Source organism: Tupaia chinensis, unplaced genomic scaffold (genome assembly GCF_000334495.1).
Source record: "Tupaia chinensis unplaced genomic scaffold, TupChi_1.0 Scaffold000062_1, whole genome shotgun sequence".
Taxonomy (NCBI): Eukaryota; Metazoa; Chordata; class Mammalia; order Scandentia; family Tupaiidae; genus Tupaia; species Tupaia belangeri.
The window spans coordinates 2093688-2114322 of NW_006159520.1; positions in this window are offsets into that span (position 1 = coordinate 2093688).

Genomic DNA, 20635 nt, shown 5'->3' on the forward strand with positions numbered 1-20635 from the left:
ATATATATGCGCTGTGCTATAGGGCCTGTGCACTCACAAGAGAGCAATGCACAGAGAGAGTGAGAGAAAGAAAGTGAGAAAGCAAGCCACCAGGTCTGGGACTCTAACTGCAATTGGCCGGGTGAGAGTCCAGCCCCTTAACCGCCACACCCCCAGCTGGCTCCTTTGGTCCATTTTTTAATCAGGTTATTTTCTTATTATTGAGTTTTTAGAGTACTTCATGTATTTTGAATAGTAGTCCTTTATAAATATGTCTTTTGCAAATATTTTCCTCAAGACTGTCACTTGTCTTTTAATTCTCCAGGCAGTGCCTTTTGCATAGGAGAAATTTTTAATTTTTATAAAGTCCAGCTTGTCAATTCTATCTTTATGGATTTTACCTTTGGTGTTATATCTAAAAAATCATAGCCCAAACCATGTTTATCTATCAATAGATTTTCGCATATGTTATCATCTAGGAGTTTTGTGTTTTACATTTAGGTCTTTGATCTATTTTGAGTTAATTTTTATGAAGGTTGTAAGATCTATGTTTAGATCCTTTTTCCCTTGTTGCATAAACATCCAGTTGTTCTAACATCATTTGCAGAAAGTCTGTCTTTATTATATTGCCTTGACACTTTGTCAAAGGTCAGTTGAATTGTCAGTATCATTTCAATTTCCTTTTTCCTTATTACTAATGGTTTTGAATACTCTTTTATATGTTTATTGGCTTATCTTTTATTCCTTTTTTTCCTTATTGGTCTGTCAATGTATTAATTTTTTAAAAGTCATATATGAAGACACCTTTTATGAGTTATATATGTTCCAGTTATTTTACTGTGCAGCTTGTCTCTTTGCTTTTTTACTAATGTACTGTGATTAACAGATAATCTATTAAAATTTTTATTGTTCAAATTTTTTTAAAGCTCCTCTCTTCTTTCCACTCTCCCTCTATCTTTCCCTCCCTCTCTTTTCCCTTCTCTTTCTTCCTTCCTTCTGAGAGAGAGAAAGAGAGACAGATAAGCACTCTTAACAAGGTCTCATGCTGCAAACCTCTCCCCCACCCACAGCACACCATGTACCTTCCTAGCCAGGCAGGCATGCGTACAGTGTGTACACATCAATCTGGGAATGAACCTCAATCTTCCATGACTTCCACATTATAGAATATGTGCTACCACTGCACCCTGAAGCTGTACCATTAGCCAGTTATTTGTTCGTTTTTCTAAATTTGCCTGAGGATGTGTGTGCTCAGAGAGAGGGAGAGGAAGAAAGTACCCTCTAATGAGGTATGGTCATGCCACAATCCCTTCTCCTCCATCTCGCCCTCCTTTCAGGATTTCGGGTACACATACACATATGCCTGGCATGTTTAGCAACACACTGGGCCTAGGAGTCAAACCTCATAGTCGATCACATGGAATTTGGCTTCTTTAACCACCAGGTTAGGGGGTCAGCCTGGTCAGTTCTTTAAAGTTGAATTTTTCTAGAAATTCTTCTATTTAACTTGGACTTTTAAATTTATTGGTATAACATTAATATCTGCAAAGTCTATTGTGATGTCCTTTTTTCATATTGATATTTGTTATTTTTACCTACTCTTTTTTAATTTTATCAGGTTTACTAGAGTTTATAAATGTTATTTGTCACTAGAAACAGATTTGATTATGTTGATGTTATCTATCGAGTATTTGTTTATTTTACAATTTCTCTTCTTTTTGTATTTCTATCTATACTCTTTGTATTAAATTTGTAGTTTTTGGGAGGGAGCAGCTCTGTAACCTGGTGTTAAGGGAGCTGGATTCCATAAGTTGCACTACATTTTAAGTTCTAGCTCCAGTGGCTTGAAATCGTGCTATGCATATGTGGGGGCATGCCGTAAATCCCAACAGGATGGAGAAATTAAGAAGTCATCGTGGCATGACCACATCCTGTTGGTGGGAGTGCTTTCTTCCTCTTAAAAATCTACTGTACATAATATTAACATAGACACAATAGCTTTTGTTGTTTATGTTTTTTATTTTATTTTTGCTACAGAGCTCATGTGCTCACCAGAAAGAGACAGAGAGAGAGAAAGTGAGAGAGCACCCCTAGGGAAGATGGCTGTGTCATAATCCCTTCTTCTTCATTTTCCTATCAGGATTTTGGGCATGCATGCATACACGCCTGGAATGTTTTCTAATCTACAGGGTCCAAGACTCAAAACTGTGCTCTTAGTTCTATGAAATACAGCTGCTTTAATCATCAGGTCAGCAACTGGCCCTAATATTTTATTTTTAACATTTCTGAATTCTTATATTTTAGTTATCTGTCCTAAAAATAATATTTATTTAGTTTTCATTATTTTTATTTGTCTGACAATCTTTTTTCTTTAATTGATCCCTATTCACTTTATTTAATCTATTTATGTTTAAAGTATTTATTGATATATTTGACTTAAGTCCTATCTTTTCAAGTGGTTTCTATTTCTCCCATTAGCTTTGTGTCTTTCTTTTACTGTACTTATTTTCTTTTTATTTTATTATTTCTTATTTACATTTAATGATTGTACATCTTCATAGTGTAAAATATGATTTTGCAAAGCATGCATATAGTGTATGACAGTCAAATAAAAGCTATTACTATATATATATCATTTTCAACAGAGAACTTTATATTCTTGCATCTGCTCAATGTTTTTTCCTTGAGTCCATTATTTTCTATTAGAGTAATTATTTTTCATAATTTTGTTCTTTTAGTTTGGAAGTTGCATATTTATTTACCATCCTTTAGATGATTATTCTAGAGATTACAGCATGCATCCTTACAAATATCTGATAATTATTGGTGCTCTTATACTCCTCTTAATGTAAAAAATCTTAGAATAATTTTGAAAAAATTTATCACCACCTTCTTTTTAGAACATACACACACAAGCATGCATACATACATGTGCGCACACACATAAAACAAAATGGTTATATTATATAGTCAATTTTTAATTATTAATGTATGCAATCAATATTGTTTAATATTTACTCTGATATTTACCTATTTTTGTTGCCTTTCAATCTTTAGTTTTTAGTATTCTATCTGAAACATTCTTAGGAAGAGAGTTAGACTGTATTACCTAGTCCTTTACTGAAAATGGAAGTACTACTCTTTCTTAAAGATAATTATGTATTTTATTAGTTATTCTTTTAATTTGACCAGAGAGAGGGAGAGAAAGTGAGAATGCAAGCCACCAGGTCTGGGACTCAATCCACAGTCAACCATGGGGAGTCTGTTGCCTTAACCATCACTCCACTTTCCATCCCTGGAAGTATACTATTCTTACATTTGTCCTAAATAGTTCTCAGTCTAGTATGAACTTGAGTGTTTTGTTGTTTAGAGCATAGATGGATTTTACTCAAAAAAAGTTTATTATTTATATAAAGTAATCTAGAGCATGTAAGTTAATATTTTATGTCTTCTTGACCTACTATGACCTCTACTTAGATTGGTTCATCTGAAGCAGATCCTCTGATGAGAATTCATGGGAAAATGATTTATTAGCAAGTATTCCTCAGAAAAACTAGTAGAGACTTAGAAAGATGCAAAATCCAAGAATGGTAACTTGGGCTCACTCATGAAAAGATGCTCTGAAGACCATGCTGGTCACAGCTAAGAGAAATTCCAGTCAAGGGTAAAAGAAGCCAGAGAATTTAGACATCCCCTCATACCTGTCAGTCATTGTTTAAGGGGTGCTCCGAAGGTGACATATACCTCTGTACTTTCTGCTCTCCACTTGCAGATGAAAATACTAGCTATTTTCAGTGAAAGCACATTAAGAGCTGCTATGCCTAGCATGGAATCTGAGAGGATATGGACAGAAAAGTGAATGACTGCTCCAACACTTCAAACCCTGTCTTGACTGAGGTTCATGGCTGCATTTCAGGGAGTCCATACACTTTAATGGAAAGAAAATACGTATTTCCGCTAATTTCTAGTGAAATTTAACATTAAAAAAATTATGAGGAAGCGTCAACAGGTGGCATAGAGGTTAAGGTTCTGGATCCCACATGGCCAGCTTTGTGGTCCAAGTCCCTATCTGATGACTGGAGTATCATGCCGAGAACATGTGCATGCATGTCCAAAATCTGGAGAGGAGAGCAGAAGATAGGGGATTGTAATGTGTCCATCCTTCCTGGGGGTGATTTCTCACTTTCTCTCCCTCTCTAACTCTATCTCTCTGTTTCTTTCTGGCAAGCACATGCATCCTATAGAAAATACTAAGAAAAAAAATTAAAAATTAAAAAAATTATGAGTAGTAACATTAGTAGTACTTATAAAATATGTGTTCTTAGGTAGCACAGAGCTTAGTATGTAGTAAGTAAATTACTCAATTTATTTCATCCTTGAAGAATGACTGAAAGAAAGAATACTGAAGTTAGGGAGAAATTAATGTTTGAATTAACTTTTTTTCCAAGAGAGACATTTTTTTGCTATGTGGCATGTGTACTTGCTGGCGAGAAAGAAAGCAAATCACCCCCACCCCCCAGGGGGGATGGCCATGCTGCAATCCCTTTTCCTCCATTCTCCTCTTAAGATCTTAGACACACACGTATACACATTCCCTGCATGAGTTTTAGGCCTCCATGTCTGGGACTCAACCACAACTGACTGTCTGGGAGTCCAGTGACAAAAACATTATGCCATCCACTGGTCCTGTGACCCACAGTTTCAAAGTGAACCTCTTAGAATTTGACTAGAAAGTAAACATGTTGCTGTAATTGCTGATCATCTAATACTAGAGTAATAATGACCTATTTCACTAATCAAAGATGTGATGAGGATTAATTCTAGTAGATATCATCTGTCCAGAGTTTTGAATAATATTTAAAACCTGATCAATAAGAACCAACAACTCAGTTAATTAACAATGAGCCTTTTTCTAAAATTCATATCTAAAAAGGGAAGGGATATCACTCACAGTACTGTCACCAGACAAGCATGCTGTCCACAACCAGCAACTTTAATAAAGAATCAAATTATTTCCTCTCAGATGGGCCAAATCTCAACCCAAAATTCAGAAAGGGTGAATTCTTTTGCATTTTACTCCAGTATTACTTATGATATATAGTTTTGTATCAGAAAAGCTATCTTGGATTCACCAAAGGAAATTTCAATACTGAAGAATCTAATCATTACTTTATAAGCCAGTCAGGTAGTTGTGATGGTGTAGCCCCATGAGAAAGCTGTATACATAGGCTATAATGTATTTTCAGTTTATTCAATTTACTTCATGGGATTAAATATTCCCATTCATCATAAGAAAAGCAAATTTTTTCTTTAAAGCTATTACCCCTAGCTTAATGGTCTTTTGAACACTGTGGTAATTCACAAGTTCTCTGAAGACCTATCCCAATTCAAGTTACTTGAGAATAATATGTACTTTTTTCTTAGAGAGACTGTTCAACTCCAATCATTTCTTGAATTTAGTAACTAAATCTCAATTACATTCCTAGCAGACTTTCATTTCTTCCTGGGCTTTGTGCATTCTTCTTTGGGCCAAGAGCTCCCTTGTATATCAAAGGCGGCTCCTTGTAGAGAAGGGAGTCATGAAGGGGCAGAGGAGCTTGGAACCCGACCCCATGTTACTGCCTCTGCTTGAGATAGCAGGGAAGTTAAAAACACTTACTAAATAATTCCCTTTAAATCAGAAGAAAAATGATTTTTTACAGTTAACAGTTAGATGCATGATGATTAATGTTTTCAACCTTGAGGGCAAACTCTGCCTGTTTAGTATGAATTTTTTATTTCAGTGTTTCAAGTGAAAAATATCCCGGGGTCTTTTTGAATTTCAAACAATTAGTCCAGATTCAAAATGTATTAGGTTAATTGTATATTTTTAATCTAATTTTAATATTCTTTGACTCTGAAATTGATAAGCTAGCATTTATTTGCTCTTAAAATCTTTCAAAGTTTATAATAATCCTTTATTCCTTTTAAGTGGTATTAATGCCTAGTGATAAAAGCCTGGCCTAAGGAGGAGATAACATTTAAGAGCTATATGAACCCATGGGGCCAGGGTGTAAACCATCTATCTGGTCTATTCCTCTCCCATGAGTATGCATTGTATTTTATGGAATTTAGTGTGAAGCCTCCTCCTCTGGGGGACAGTTGACTTAGATATAAGTGATAGACCAGGAAGATATGAAAATCATCATTAGCTATAACAGTGAATTTCATAGAAAGACAAAAGGACCAGTTTATATGGTCTTTGTATGAGGGAATCAGAGGTAATTGCTTAATATCTTGTGATAGGAACACAAGAGTCAGACCACGGTTATGATCTTGCTCATTTGTGCTACCCTGGGCCAGTATAAATTTCTTCCAACGTTAAATATAGAAAATAAAACCTACCTTAATGTGTATACATTAAAAAACATCTGCAAGGGCATATAACAAAAGGTTATGGTAATTTTCATAGGGAGGTAGACATAGTAATAAGTAATTTTGTCTTTTACCTTAGATTTTTGGATTTTTTTGTTTTGGAATTTTTGTTTCTTAATTAATTAATTAATTAATTTAGTGAAGTAGAAAGAGACAGACACCCTCACAGAGTCTTGACACTGTGCTCTACTCCCAATCTTAACTTCTTTGAATTCCAGGAACCTATGAGATACTCACTACTCAGAGAGGTCCTGCATTTGAATTCAGGATTTTTTTTTTGTCTGTTTCTGATTTTTTAATAACACAAAGAAAATATAACTATTATATAACTAACTTAAGGTTTTTTGTTTTAAAAAAAAATTACAAAAACTTACAGAGTTCCTTTTTTGAGGGGAGAGGTTTTTTGATATAGGGTGCATGCACTTGCTAGAAAGACAGAGAGACAGAAAGTGAGAAATCACTCCCCAGGGGGTTGGCCATCCCTCAATCCCTTCTCCTCCATTCTCCTCTTGGGATCTTGGGTACACACACACATGCCCTTGGTGTGAGTTTAAGTCACCGGATCTGGGCCTCGAACCAGAGTTGACTACATGGGAGTCCAGTGACATAGCCATTACACCAACAGCTGATCCCCAGAGCTCGTTTTTGAAAAGACAATTTTATGAAACTTCAGTACATAAACACACGGTCTGGTGCTCTGCTCAAGTGAAGATGAGAGTGTAAAGCCCTGGTTGTGTGGCTTCGTCTTCCTTAGTGGCACAGCAGGCATCTCCATGGAGCCCTGGCTTCTAGGAAATGGTGTATGAAACCTGCTTCAATAGGGTTAATGAAGTCTACAGAAGTAAAGAGCTTGAACTATGCCAGTCATGCAACATTTACTCAAGTAATACTAATTATTGTTATTATTGCCCCCTGATCATTTTTAGAGTTCACTCTGGAGGACATCATGATAATTTATGAAAGGAAAAGTGAAATAACACATCCTTTCCTTAACATATTATTTACTGATTCAGTTCCTCTCATGGAAGTGCTTAATTGCTGGTCCTTGATGGTGGTCTAGACTTTTTGTGTTGAGACTGAACTGGCTAGTCAGTGCTAATAGCTGAGGATCATGTAGTTACATTTTTTCAGATTACAGCTATGAAGAGAAAATAGTATTAGGTAGTTGTAGTGTGGTCAGCACAGATTTTGTCAATCTTGCTCATTTCTCTTCTGCTTAGTGGGGCTACATGATTGCCTTCTTTAAAACCTCAACCTTGCCTAATCAGTCAAGATCAAACTTTTGACCTTTGGTAGAAGAAATGAAGATCTAACTCACCACATGGGGATTTAGCAGTGAAATTTTGATTCCATGTCTATCTTTAACCTCTTACTTTAATTCTAAAAACCATGCTCCCATGTATGCCGGACTTAATTTATACTGTTTATAGAGAGCCGATTGTTAATGTTTTAGGAACTTTGTAAGCTTGTTGATGGCACATAGGTAGTTTAAAATTAATAATGTTGGGAGTATTTACACTATGGAAATTGACAAACTCTAAAAATCAGGTCTTTCTTCTGGAAGATCTCACTGGTTTAGGAATAAGCCACCAATTCATGACGACTAGATTTCCTTTAAAAAAACCTACACCCGAGTTCCCATCTTGCTATCATAAAAATATCTGGGCCCTTCTTTCTTGTCAGACTTTCCTTACAATGAGGAAAGTCTGATAGTGTATCCCAGCTCTAGTCCAGGCTCCTGTTCCTCCTTACCTGCTCACTGATTTCTCCCAATGCCTGTCTGATTAGAATTATGAATGTACCACAAGTACTTGTATTTTTTTTTATCTCCTTGATCATAGGCCAAGAACTACCACCCTGAATTTCTTATTATGTGATGTAGGATTCCTTACTACCTATCTTCTGCCCATTTATTGATTTTTTTTCCCTTTAACTAATGTATTTTACCTCAAAGTCTGGACTTCTTTCTACTTTTTGGTTCTGGGTCTGTTTTATCCTCTTCTCAATTACCTCTATTATGTCCCAACTTGTTGAAATAACTCAATATTCTCTCTGTAGAATTAAAAAAAAAATTGAATATACTCCTCCTAGAAAGCTTTCCCCATATTATTAGACTTTAAATTATTTAAAAGTAATTTGTTAGTGGTTTTAATTTTAAAACCTAATTTACCATTTTAATAAATAATAACATTTAATATCCAAATGAGGGCTCACCATATATAAAGGGTTTAATTTCTTAATACAGCGTCTATATTTTCTCATAAAATAACTAACATTAATTGTTGCTGTCCATGCCCTAGACATGTGTGCTTTGCATGTATTAATTCACTTAATTCTAGATAATTCCTGTGAGGCATACTCTATTATTATCATCTTCATTTTATAAATGAGAAATTTGGGATAAAGAAAGGTCTTATAACTAAATAACGGCAAAGTCGATGTTTGACATGGAATAGTCTAGTTCCAGAGCTATGCCCCTCATCATTCTCCTTTACTGGCTTTTCCTAAAATCAAGCACAGAGTTATTATTTATGAGAAACTTCACATTTTTTTTGCTAATATTGGTAGCTTATACCATGCAGATGAGAATTTAGAAAGGTATGACATAATGAGAGACCTTCCAGCTGAAAAGTTCCTTCTCACACCCAAGAGAGTTGGGGGCAATAGATTAATAGAGAAACTATTCAACTTCATAAGCTAAGAGATAAATACACTAAATTCTTTATTGCCACATTTTAGCTTTTTTTTTTTTTCTCCAATTATAACAATATCCAACAGGGATAGCTATAGTAGATGTGGAAAACTAGAGAGGGAAAGGTACACTAACAGAAGCCAATGATCAAACAAAAATCAAAACATCTACCAAGCAGCAGTTGCACAATAGTAGTGCAATGCTCTGCAATGCAGGAAGCCATATGTATGATCAGCGTTCAGTTCCCAGATGGACCTGTACATCTAGGTGAATGCATGTTTCCATAATCCTTGCTGCCTAGGGAAGGCTGGAGATGGAGGAGAGGGGAAAGAATATAAGTGATAAATGATGTAGATGATGTGAATGTACAACTTAAAAAGGATAGACTTGAACTACAGACCAGGAAGACAGTTCTTAATGTTAAATAGCCCTTTCAGGGCATGTTTGTCACATTTTTATGTAGAAATGATATGTGTGTGATACTTACATTTAATTATTTTTTGTTGAGTTGAATAAAAATGGGTAGAAGACCCTGGCCAATATTTGTGGCAGAGGCAAATCTTTCATGCTTTTCCTTTGTTGTCTTCGGTTGGCACTTCCTCTCTCTTTCTTGCTCTATGGTTGGTGCTCATGTTTACCTGTCTCCTGGATAAACAAGATCTTCTGTTTTGGTATTTCATCTTTTCCATTCAGTACCCACCATGCTTTTATCCCACTTTTGTTTTGACTTCCTCTCCCCTTGTATGATAATGTCTTCCTCTTCTGTCTTGGATCTTTAAGACTCAAAATCTTGCTGCATAATGGACAAATAAAACAACCTCTGCTGCTCTCCATCTAATAAAGAATAAAGCAGTAACTTTAAATTAAGTTAAATTAAGCACTTCCTGAAGTAAGTAGTTCTAGGGCAAGAGCAGAATTGACTGGAATTCCATTTCTAGTAAAGAGTGCTTTGGTATGTTTAAATCAAATAGGCAGAGGTTTTATCCACTTGTATGTAAGGCCAGCCTTGAACATTGGCATTTATTTAAACACCCTCGAGGGGCACTCTAGTCTTCAACACTGCTCACACGAAGTTTCAAATCAAATACACACAATGACATTTCCTCACTCCTTCCCTAGATACTCATAATATTTAAGGCCAAGCTGATGTCGGGAGAAGCCCCCCTCCCCAAGAATGGAGCTACTCCTATGGGAGTTTGCCTAATGGAGTCACTGGCATTTTCTAGTCTGCTGGAGGAGTATTGAAAGTGATGACTTTGCAAAGTCTCCTGGGATTTTAGTCATCATGGGATTCAGTATAGTAGTCTGTTCAGACCAGATTCAAACCACCTAAGAAATCAAGTATATGTGAGATTGTACTCTCCTCTCTCTCCCATTTCCCAGCTACAAATTGTTTTGTGCTTTGCAAAGGGCATTAAATAGAGAGTAATTGGTACCACTACTATTTCAGTATCCATAACATATTTTGCTGTTCCTGCCCTTCTTTGACCCTTACAAGAATTATTTTCTGATTTTTAAAAAATCTGGGATTGCAGTAAAGCTAAAAGGAACTGGAACTTTTTAAAGACCAGCTAGCTGCAGGTGTGACATAATAATTTATTATTATTTTCATTTGTATTTTGTTCTCATTTTCCTAGTCCCATTTTGTGACTTTAACTGACCTTTTTATTCTCAAAAACTTTTGTGATAGAGTCCAAATAAAAATAAGTCAAGGAAAAGTTCCTTTTCTGCTTTGTTTTCTAACCTCACTCCTTGAAGAAATTATATTAGGCAATTGGAGAGAAGTGAGATCCTTTAGAGGGGAGAAGAAGGAAGATTTTCCCATGAGGAGAATCTGTCATGGTTTGGGATACCATGAGGTGGATGCTTCCTCTTCTTCATAAAGCCCTGAGAAGAAGACAGGACCCCAGGAGAAAATGAGCTTGTAATTCACTGAAGAAGGCTGGGTCACAGGTACCAAGGTCCCAGGCTTCACAAAGATATCCTACTCCACAAAAGTAGGCATAAAAGGCTTGCCTCTCATGGACCACCTGGGCTTGATCAAAGACAGTCAGTACAGTCAGTAATGGTGATCAGAAACCAGAGAGACCACTCAACATACGTGTATGCTTTGCATATAATTCCAGAACACTGGCGTCATCCTGGAGATATCCTGGCCTGGAGAGAACCCTATAGTGATTGTGATTAGTTTGATGGGTAAGGACTACTGACGGATTTAATTTTATTTAAAGGCCAATATTTGTTAAGTAAAATATAAACCTATTGAGTTGAGGAATCTGGCACTACAAACTTGGTTTTAGTTCCACACTTACTGCTCACAAAGTTTACATTTAGATAGATCTCAGTGGGAAAGATCAAACAGTCATTGTTTGGGATGTGTGTAGCGAAAAAAAAAAAAAAATCCAGCCCCTGATCTCTTGCTGAATTGTTCAGTATTTAATTCTGCGACCATGATTCATATAATGTTTCTAGATTAGTCAGCTAGCATCAAAGGTCTGGTATAGGCAGGACTGAAGACAAATGGGTCTCATGAAACATGAAGTTGATAGCTTTCTGTGGTGGGAAAAATGGCTTATAAAACACACAGAAGTAGAGTCTGTAAGAATTGTTTAAAAGTCAAATTACTTACTATGTTTTCCAACTCCTTGAACAACTTCTCATATTTTCTAGACAGAGCCATCTATGTGTGCCCTCTGCCTTTTGATAGTGAAACATTCTATTATTATGTTGCTTCACAACAAAAAAAAATTTCATTGCTATGTATTTCAGTAAAAATCTTTTATCTCCTCCCCAACTCAAATTGAGCTGATGCTAAGCAATAGACTACACATTTCCATGTGATATTTCTTCATTACAGTAAAAAACAAACACACACACATACACACCAAAAAAAAAAAAGAAAGAAAGAAAGAAAAGAGGAGGTTCTCCCTAATCCCCCATCTCCTTCTTCTCTTCCTCTTTGTCTTCTCAGACACAGGCCTCAGAGAAGCACAGCAGAACCACAAATTACAATGGGGTGAAACTCCTACTTAATAATGACATCCCTTAAGTTAGCAAAAATCTGCCAACATCTGCAAGCTCCTCTACAGAGTTGTGAGCCAAAGTTAAAAATCATGTGTGACAGTGCTGTGGAAAATACAATTGATTCCAGTCTGATTGTGTCAGTTCCAAACAGAGACAATATTGATGATGCTGAACAGTAATCTTATTGGGCTTGGACCCAACTGAACATTGGTCTTTGTCAACTCATTATTCCTCTATCAGAGGGATCTCTGTAGATTGATCTTGCCAGCACCTCTTGATATGTCTCACAAATCACTGTTCTTCATTGGCAGGCAGATTTGAGTACTGCACAGTAATTGCTGGGACTTTTTTCCCCTCTCTCTCTGCCTAGCTCCCTGCCAGAAGACAGTGAATACATATTGTAAGTCATTGTCATATGAAAGACCAAAAAGGTCCTAACAAGATAGAGTAGGTAGGTGATAGATACCATGGCCATACCACTGATGCTTCAGGTTGGCAAAATAAAGTATTAAGTCTTCTCTTTTCTCTTCAGACACTTAATTAAAGGGATTCCTGAACTTTTCAGAAGTCTTTAGCATTGCCTGTGGGAGAGTTCTGCTTTTCCGTTGAAGGGTCTAGTTTGGATGGTTATCATTGTCTCTGCATTTTTAGCAAGAATGAAAAGTTTATTGTCTTATTAGTCATGGTGGGTGGGAGGGACAAGGCATTGGACACACATTTTGGACTAACAATATTGTGTTCTGTGATTTGATTGCCCTTCCTCAATGCTAATTTGACATTCCCCATAGACATAAAAGCATTCTGAAATCAAAATTATTAACTAAGTATGTCAGTAAGAAACCAAAATGTAAATAGGTTTCAGGTGGGTTGGTCAGGATAAAGTCAGGTCTCTATAATGGTGCCACCAAGTTAGTTTTTTTACTGTATGAAAGCCTCCATTAGGCAACGTGCATCCATGTATTTGTTGAATTACCTACCTAATTAGCAGGGAGCCGTACCAAAGATAAACCATGATCCTATGGTTTCAGAATTTGCATTTGGCATCATGTGTATCCTCAACCATAAGGATTTATCTGGTGTTCTGGGAATTTATAACACTTTGAATCAGTAATAGCAAACTAAGCTCCTCATTTCTAAGAAATAATTGCAGAAAAGACCTATAGCCATTATTATCTATGATTTAAACAGAGGGGGCTAATGATGCAGTATTTATACAGAAAGGAAATGGGCATTGAAGCTGCTTTTTTTTTCCTTTGATTCCTTTTGGCTTTGACTTTTTCCACTCGGACAGGTATCTTACGATGAGTTAAAACAGGCTGAGATCCTTAGTAGAAAGAGGTCAGCTACAAAGTTAAAGCACATGAAACCTTGTGCAATAAATAGATTCCAGACATGGGACCAGCAGTTAGCATAATGCCTATGTCGCTGGACTCCCATGTAGTCGACCACGGTTCGTGTCCTGGACCCGGTGGCTTAAAACTCACACCAGGCGCGTGTGCATTTGTGCCCAAGATCCCGAGAGGAGAAGGGACCGTGGTGTGACCATTGCCTCTGGGGGGTGATTTCTCGCTTTCTGTCTCTCTGTCTCTCTCTGTCTGTCTGGCAAGCGCATGCACCCTATCGCAAAAACTTCTCCTAAATTAAATAAATAAATAAATAGATTTCAGACAGTATTTGGAGGTTCCTGCTTTCAACTCTCATGGAATTAACAGAATCTAAGATACTGTTTTACTGTCTATAACTTCTCAAATCAGCAGTATGTTTTGACAAGAGTCAAACTTGTCCTAGAAAATCCATCATTAAACCATTTGGTGACACGCTGACATCATTGAAGAAGATGAAAGTTGTGTACCCCCTTCACTCTACTCCATATGCAGAGTAATTTCCTGCTCCTGAGTATGGAAAAGACAACAGTGACCAAGAGTTCATATAAAGAATAAGATTAAATAAAACTTGATTTTGCTGCATTGATTTGACTCTATTTACTTTTCACATCTTTCCTGGGTTGGAGAAGGTAGTGAGGTTTGGAAGGCCTCTGGCAGGGCACAGGCTTCATGGGAGGCAAAAATAAACAAAACATAGTTAATTGTGTCTGTATCTGAAGCCTAATTATTCTAGCAGAACTTCAAAGAAAGATTTGCAGCAGAAGAGTGACAGTGCAGCTAACAAACAAGAAACTGATAGAAACACTTGAAACCACAACCATAGCGTCTACAGAAGTAAGGACCAGGGCAAAAATCTCACTGTCTCCTCCCACTCCTCCTGGAACTTTTTTATATGCGTGAAAACAACACAATTTGGTCAGATGGAAGATGCAATCACAACATCAAGTAGGAAGATGAGGTGAGCATTTCAAGGAATTAAAAATTTGTGTGTGTGTGTGTGTGTGTGTGTGTGTGAGAGAATATTGGTTTTCTTGAGTTGACTGGATACGTGTAGGACTTCCGATAGAGGAATGGTGTTTTATTTTTTAATGCTGACTCATTACAAAAGAACAAAAGATATTTTTTTCTCTCTCTTAGAAAATTGGTAGACCTTGTCATATCAAGAAAGCTTGATCACTGCAATACGTGATCATTATAATTAATAATTGATCATTATAATATTAATTTATATATATATTCCATTAATTATAGGATCTATACATGCACCAGAGAGCGAGTGAGAGAGAGAGAGAGAAAGAGAGAAGGAAAGTGAAAAATCACCCCCCGGGGAGATGACCATGCCACAATCCTTTTTCCTTCTCCTCCTCTTGGGATTTTGGGCATGCACACACTAAAACAAAATTAGAAAGCAAATGAAGATTCAACCAAATAACAACAACATACCTAAAAATACTAGTTTCTTTATGTTTATTCTGTCATCTAATTTGCTGGTTTGAGGCATTGTATATTTTATTGTTTCTGATAATTTCTCATACTGTCTTTGAGACATCTACATAAATGGATAATAAATATTTGAGACATCTACATAAATGGATAATAGATATTTATATAGAATTATTGAAGTTGATGGCTCAACTTTAGTGGTACATGTGATAGTGCACGAATCTGTATGCCACATGGCTTACCGTGCATTTGGATCCTGAGTTCACTTCAAACAAGTGTGTGTTTGCCCAAGATCCCAATAAGCTAGAAAAATAGGGGAAAGGATCCTGACCTGAGAAAACGCTATTAAGAATTCATCTCTCCTCCTTCAGCTCAGTGCTGTCTCTCTTATGCACTCTCTTTTTTTTCATGCTCTCTGTTACACTCTCTCTCTTAAAAGTAATTATGTAAGTAAACTTAAAAACCAAAAGAATTACTGACAATGAGAAAAACTTGTGATCATGGCAAAGCTGAAAAAGGTGTTTGGGTGGGTATGCTCTCAGGCCTTGCTGTTGTAACCACAGCTGCAGTTGAGGCTGTTGTAGGACTTGGTGCTTGTGGCCATCAAAATTCTAAGAAGTAAGATAAAGAAGACTTCTAACACTTAGAAAATTGGTGGCTTGCTTTAGTTCTGCTCCAAGATGGGTATTTTAAAATGTATACTAAAGGAAATCCCAACAATTCTGTACTTTTTCTTGCCAGAAAGACAGTGAGAGACAGAGAGACAGAAAGTGAGAAATCACCCCCCAGGGGAGATGGCCATGCCGCAATCCCTTCTCCTCCATTCTCCTCTTGGGATCTTGGGCACGCACGCATACACGCCCGACGTGAGTTTAAGCCACTGGGTCCGGGACTCGAACTGCCGTCGACTAAATAGGAGTCCAGCGACATAGCCATTACGCTAACTGTTGGTCCCACGATTCTGTACTTTTAAAAACACTCAGTTCAGAAAGCCCTGTTATATACATTTCCTGAACCAACTTAAATGAGTAAGTCTCTCACTTCCCTTCTACCAGATAGGAGATGTCCTGTTAGCATTTTGGCCTGAATTAAAAAATGGTACTTTAAAATTTTTACTTTGAAGCCTATACTTATATCAAGAATCAGGACCAGCTTTACTGATATGCCATCTATGCAGTCAGTTAGGGCTCTGCGCTTATCTTATCTCTGCTGCTGCTATCTTGAAATTCTAATAATTTTTAGATGGGAGAGACACCTATTTCCCTTTTGCAGAGGGCTCTACATATATAGTCTGTCCTGTCAGAAACCTCTGGTTTTCTTTTTAAAATATATATCTCTTTTCTTTTCTTTTTTTTGGAGAGGTTTTTTGCTACAGGGCATGTGAGCTTGCCAGAAAGACAGAGACAGAAAGTGAGACATCACCCCCCCCAAGGGGGATGGCCATGCCACGATCCCTTCTCCTCTTAGGATCTTGGGCATGCCCATGCACGTGCCTGGCGTGAGTATAAGCCACCTGGTCCGGGACTCGAAACATGGGAGTCCAGCGACATAGCTATTACACCAAATGCTGGTTCCATTATTTATTTTTCAACAGATAATTTTCTTGTCCATTGACTTTTTTCCCCTTTATTTCCTCCCTCCTCTTTCCTCTCTTGAAACCCCATTTCTGGCCCTCCTCCTATACTGTCTCTGGTATCTGTGGTTGCTTTCCATGCTTTTACACCTTCCAACTTTCCATTTCTGCCATAGAGTGCAGACATTTGGTATCTATTAAGTGGGGACTTACAATGCCTTACATTTATAATCTGATTTGTTTCACTTAGCATTAAATATTTCATATTCATCTGCTTTCTATCAAATGCCTAGATCTCATTGTTTTTTATGGCTGAGTAGTATTCCGTAGTGTACACATGCTGCATTTTCTCAATCTATTCATCTGTTCTTGGACATTTGGGTTGATTCCACATCTTAGCAATTGTGAATAATGTGCAATAAACATGAATGTGCAAGTGTATTTCTGACTGAGTGTATTCCTATCCTCTTAGTAGATACCCAGAAGTGGAATTATTGGATCCTATAGTAGTTCTATTACATTAAATTTCTTTTCTCCTCTTCTGTCCTTTATGAGCAGAAGGGTGGTTAAGATCTAAAGACAGAGGTATAGACAATGAGTTGATTGCTTTTAAATGTGTCTAACATCCAGCTCTCACATTTGGCATCCAGAGATCCAGCTTTGTGTTCTAGTCATACATAGAGTCTTTCCACCCAACTCATCCCAATGCTATTGGTAAGAGTTTCCCCATGGGACCAGTCAACTTTGTTATCCTTCAATGTAACAACAATCACATTTCTTTTAAACTATACTTAAAATTTTCCATTAATATTAACAATGTTTTACAAAAATTAAGACAGGGGCTCATTTCCCTTGAAAACTATAAAATAGGCTAGCTGGTGGTAGGATGGTTAGCTGGATCCCACATGGCTGACTGTGCAGTTTGAGTCCTGGACCCTGCAACTGGAAAAACACACTGGACATGTGTGTGTGTGTGTGTGTGTGTGTGTGTGTGTGTGTGGCCAAAATCCCAAGGGGAGAATGGAGGAGAAGGGATTGTGGTGTGACCATCTTCCTTGGAGAAGATGCTTTCTCACTTCCTCTCTCTCTGTCTTGCAGTGACCACATGTAGTCTCCTTTAAATTTAAAAAAGAATAAAACTATAAAACAAATTAAATTAGTAGCCTCATAATAATAGTCTTTGAATAAAAGTGGAAAGAATATCCCCAAACAGCCATATTCCACAATAAATGTCAGTTCTAATTTTCAAATCTTGTCTACAACAGTACCATTTGCAGATGTTCAATAAAAGTATCTCAATTCTGATATTTGGCAATGTGACAATCAAAACTTCTTTTCTTGGGAAGCATACTCAGGAAGTTTCTGATAGCCATGCCAGTGGCTCAGATGGGGCTTCAGTCTTGGCTATGTCCAAATGAGTTGTATTTGGAGTTCCTTACCAGCATTTCTATCTGCATGGTGAGTAGCAGCTCACTGCTGAGGCTCCCAACAATTACTGTTCCCGCTTTGCAAATATTTGCATGATTAATTTTTCCTGATGTGTGTATTTCCAACCATGAGTACAAACAGCTTTTCATTTCAAACAAGTGAGGAGGCACCCTGAGGGGCAAGATCATACATTTTTATGAAGTTGTTGCTGTGGAAACTTATAATTTTTACAGAAAATTTCACTTTTTCTAGGGCAAAATGAAAATTTAATACCTGTGAAAATGACTTTTCATTTTCATAAAATAAAGTGACAGCAAGAATAAATATGTTTAGACTCTTTATCATTTTGGGGAGGGGGTAGTGGTACTCTGTTCTCAGTGCATTTACATAAAAAAAATAGAACTTTTCCCGACAGTAGGAGGTGCTTATAATTTTGAGACTTGTGTATGACTCTGTTCTTATAAGGGAGAATGCTGGGGCAACTTCACAAGTTAGAAACATAATAAACCAAGGAAATAAAACCTGGCACTAAACACCTAAGAAAAATTCCCCAAAATGAGGAATTAATGCCAGAAATTCTTGTGATAATGGGGAAATCATCAAGACATTAAAAAGTAGGGACCAGCAGTTGTCATAATGGTTATGTTGCTGGACTCCGGTGTAGTCAACCGCAGTTCGAGTCTGGACTTGGTGGCTTAAACCCATGCCAGGCGCATGTGCGTGCATGCCCAAGATTCTGAGAGGAGACTGGAGGAGAAGGGATTGAGGTGTGCCCATCCCCCCCAGGGGGTGATTTCTCATGTTCTGTCTCTCTGACTCTATCTTTCTGGTGAGTCTCTATCTTTCCTATGGTAGGAAAAAACCTCTCCAAAAAAAAAAGTGTTTGACTTTTTATTAATAGAAGGAAAAAAGAGAACTTTTCTTTTGCAAGATTCTGATAAAATAAATTTGTCACTTATTTTGAGTTTATATTTTGAATTACCAAGAACATTTAGCAGCCTATGACTTTTTAATTTAAATGTTTTTGACCATTAATTCTTTTTAGCAGTTTACTCTGGGTAACCAGTCTAAATGTCTGGAGACAGTGTTTTCCAAGGTGTGTTCTTCACATGCTATTTTCTAGAAATACACGAGATGATTTTAGGTGCTACCATCCTGAATGCTTTTCTAACTATATGAATATATATATGTGTGTGTGCGTGTGTGCATGTGTGTGTGTGTGTTTATTCATTTATTTCTTTTGAGAAAGAAACACACACATATATGTGTGCGCACCTGCACACACATGGAACAGGATATTCATGCTACTATCTATCCCCCAGTCTTTGCCAGCCCAAATCATAGGCACACATACATGCCTGGCATGCATAGATAGGTCCCAAGATGTGAACCTAGGACCTTTCTTAGGTGGATCCAGTTGCATTACTGCGGTGTAATTACCTGGCCTCTAATTGTGCATATTTTAATGAATAATAGAAAATATATGTCTCTCTCTCTCTCTCTCTCTATATATATATATATATACACACACACACACACACACACACATATGTAATATCAATTATCACATCAATCTCAATCTCTTAACACTACATCACAGCTATCAAAAATATTATCCCATCTCACCATATTCACACTATATAGATGACCTCCATGATCATGATGTTGATAAATTAGGGTCATTGTCTTTTGATTGTTTTCTCTGCTTCTATTCCTGCTTTTCTGAAATTGATCCTCATCATGGGAACCAGAGAGAAACTAAACAGCTAAATTAATTTGACCCTTTCTCTGCTCAAAATCCTCCAGTGGTTTTCCATCTGACATTTAGTTAAAAGTCAGTATCTTGCCATGGTCTACACAACCTGCCTGGTTGTCCCTTTAGTTTCTCCTCTAATCTACCATTCTCTTCCTCATAAGCTACCGTGCTCTTCCTCCCTATCTGCCCCAGCTTCCTTGCTGATTTCAATCATATTAAATACAGGTTGACTTTAGAGACTTTGGATTTACTTTTCTTCCCCCACCTAAAATTCTCTTTCTCCAGCTATCCACATGGCTCTCTACCTTGCTTAATTCAAATATCCATTCAAACTTAGTCCTTTACCTGATGCCTTCACTTTAATATATTTACTTCATTTTGTGTTACTTTATAGCAGTTATGCGTAGTGGTAGACCGAAGAAATCACTTCCTTTGGTCATCCTATCTTGTATCCGTATTCTTTGCCATGTGACTTCTAATCACCCACTCTCTGATACTGGGCTTGGCCATCTGAATTGCTTTGGCCTATGAGATGTTGGCGAATGTGATGCAGCAAGGTCTTGAAAAACCTGTGCTCATTGTGGTTGGACTATTACTCTTCTAAAATTTCCATGAATATGTGCAGGAAGATGAGGTTATAGAGAATGACTAAATCAGCCCAGTTATCCCAGCTACAGACTCCTAGACCAGCGATAACCAGCTGACATTTGGCAGTATAACAAATTCAACTGATAGAAGAAAAGCTGAACCACCAAGCCCTAAATACAACAAATCACTCACAGACTCATGGATGCAATAAATTTTTATTATTTTTAAGACATTCAGTACCAGAGTGCTCTAGGCTGCATTATTTTGGAAAAATGTAGCTTGTATTATACTTTTTAAATGTATCTGTTGTAGAATATAAGCTCTCAAGAAGAAAGGTTCTGTCTATTATAGTA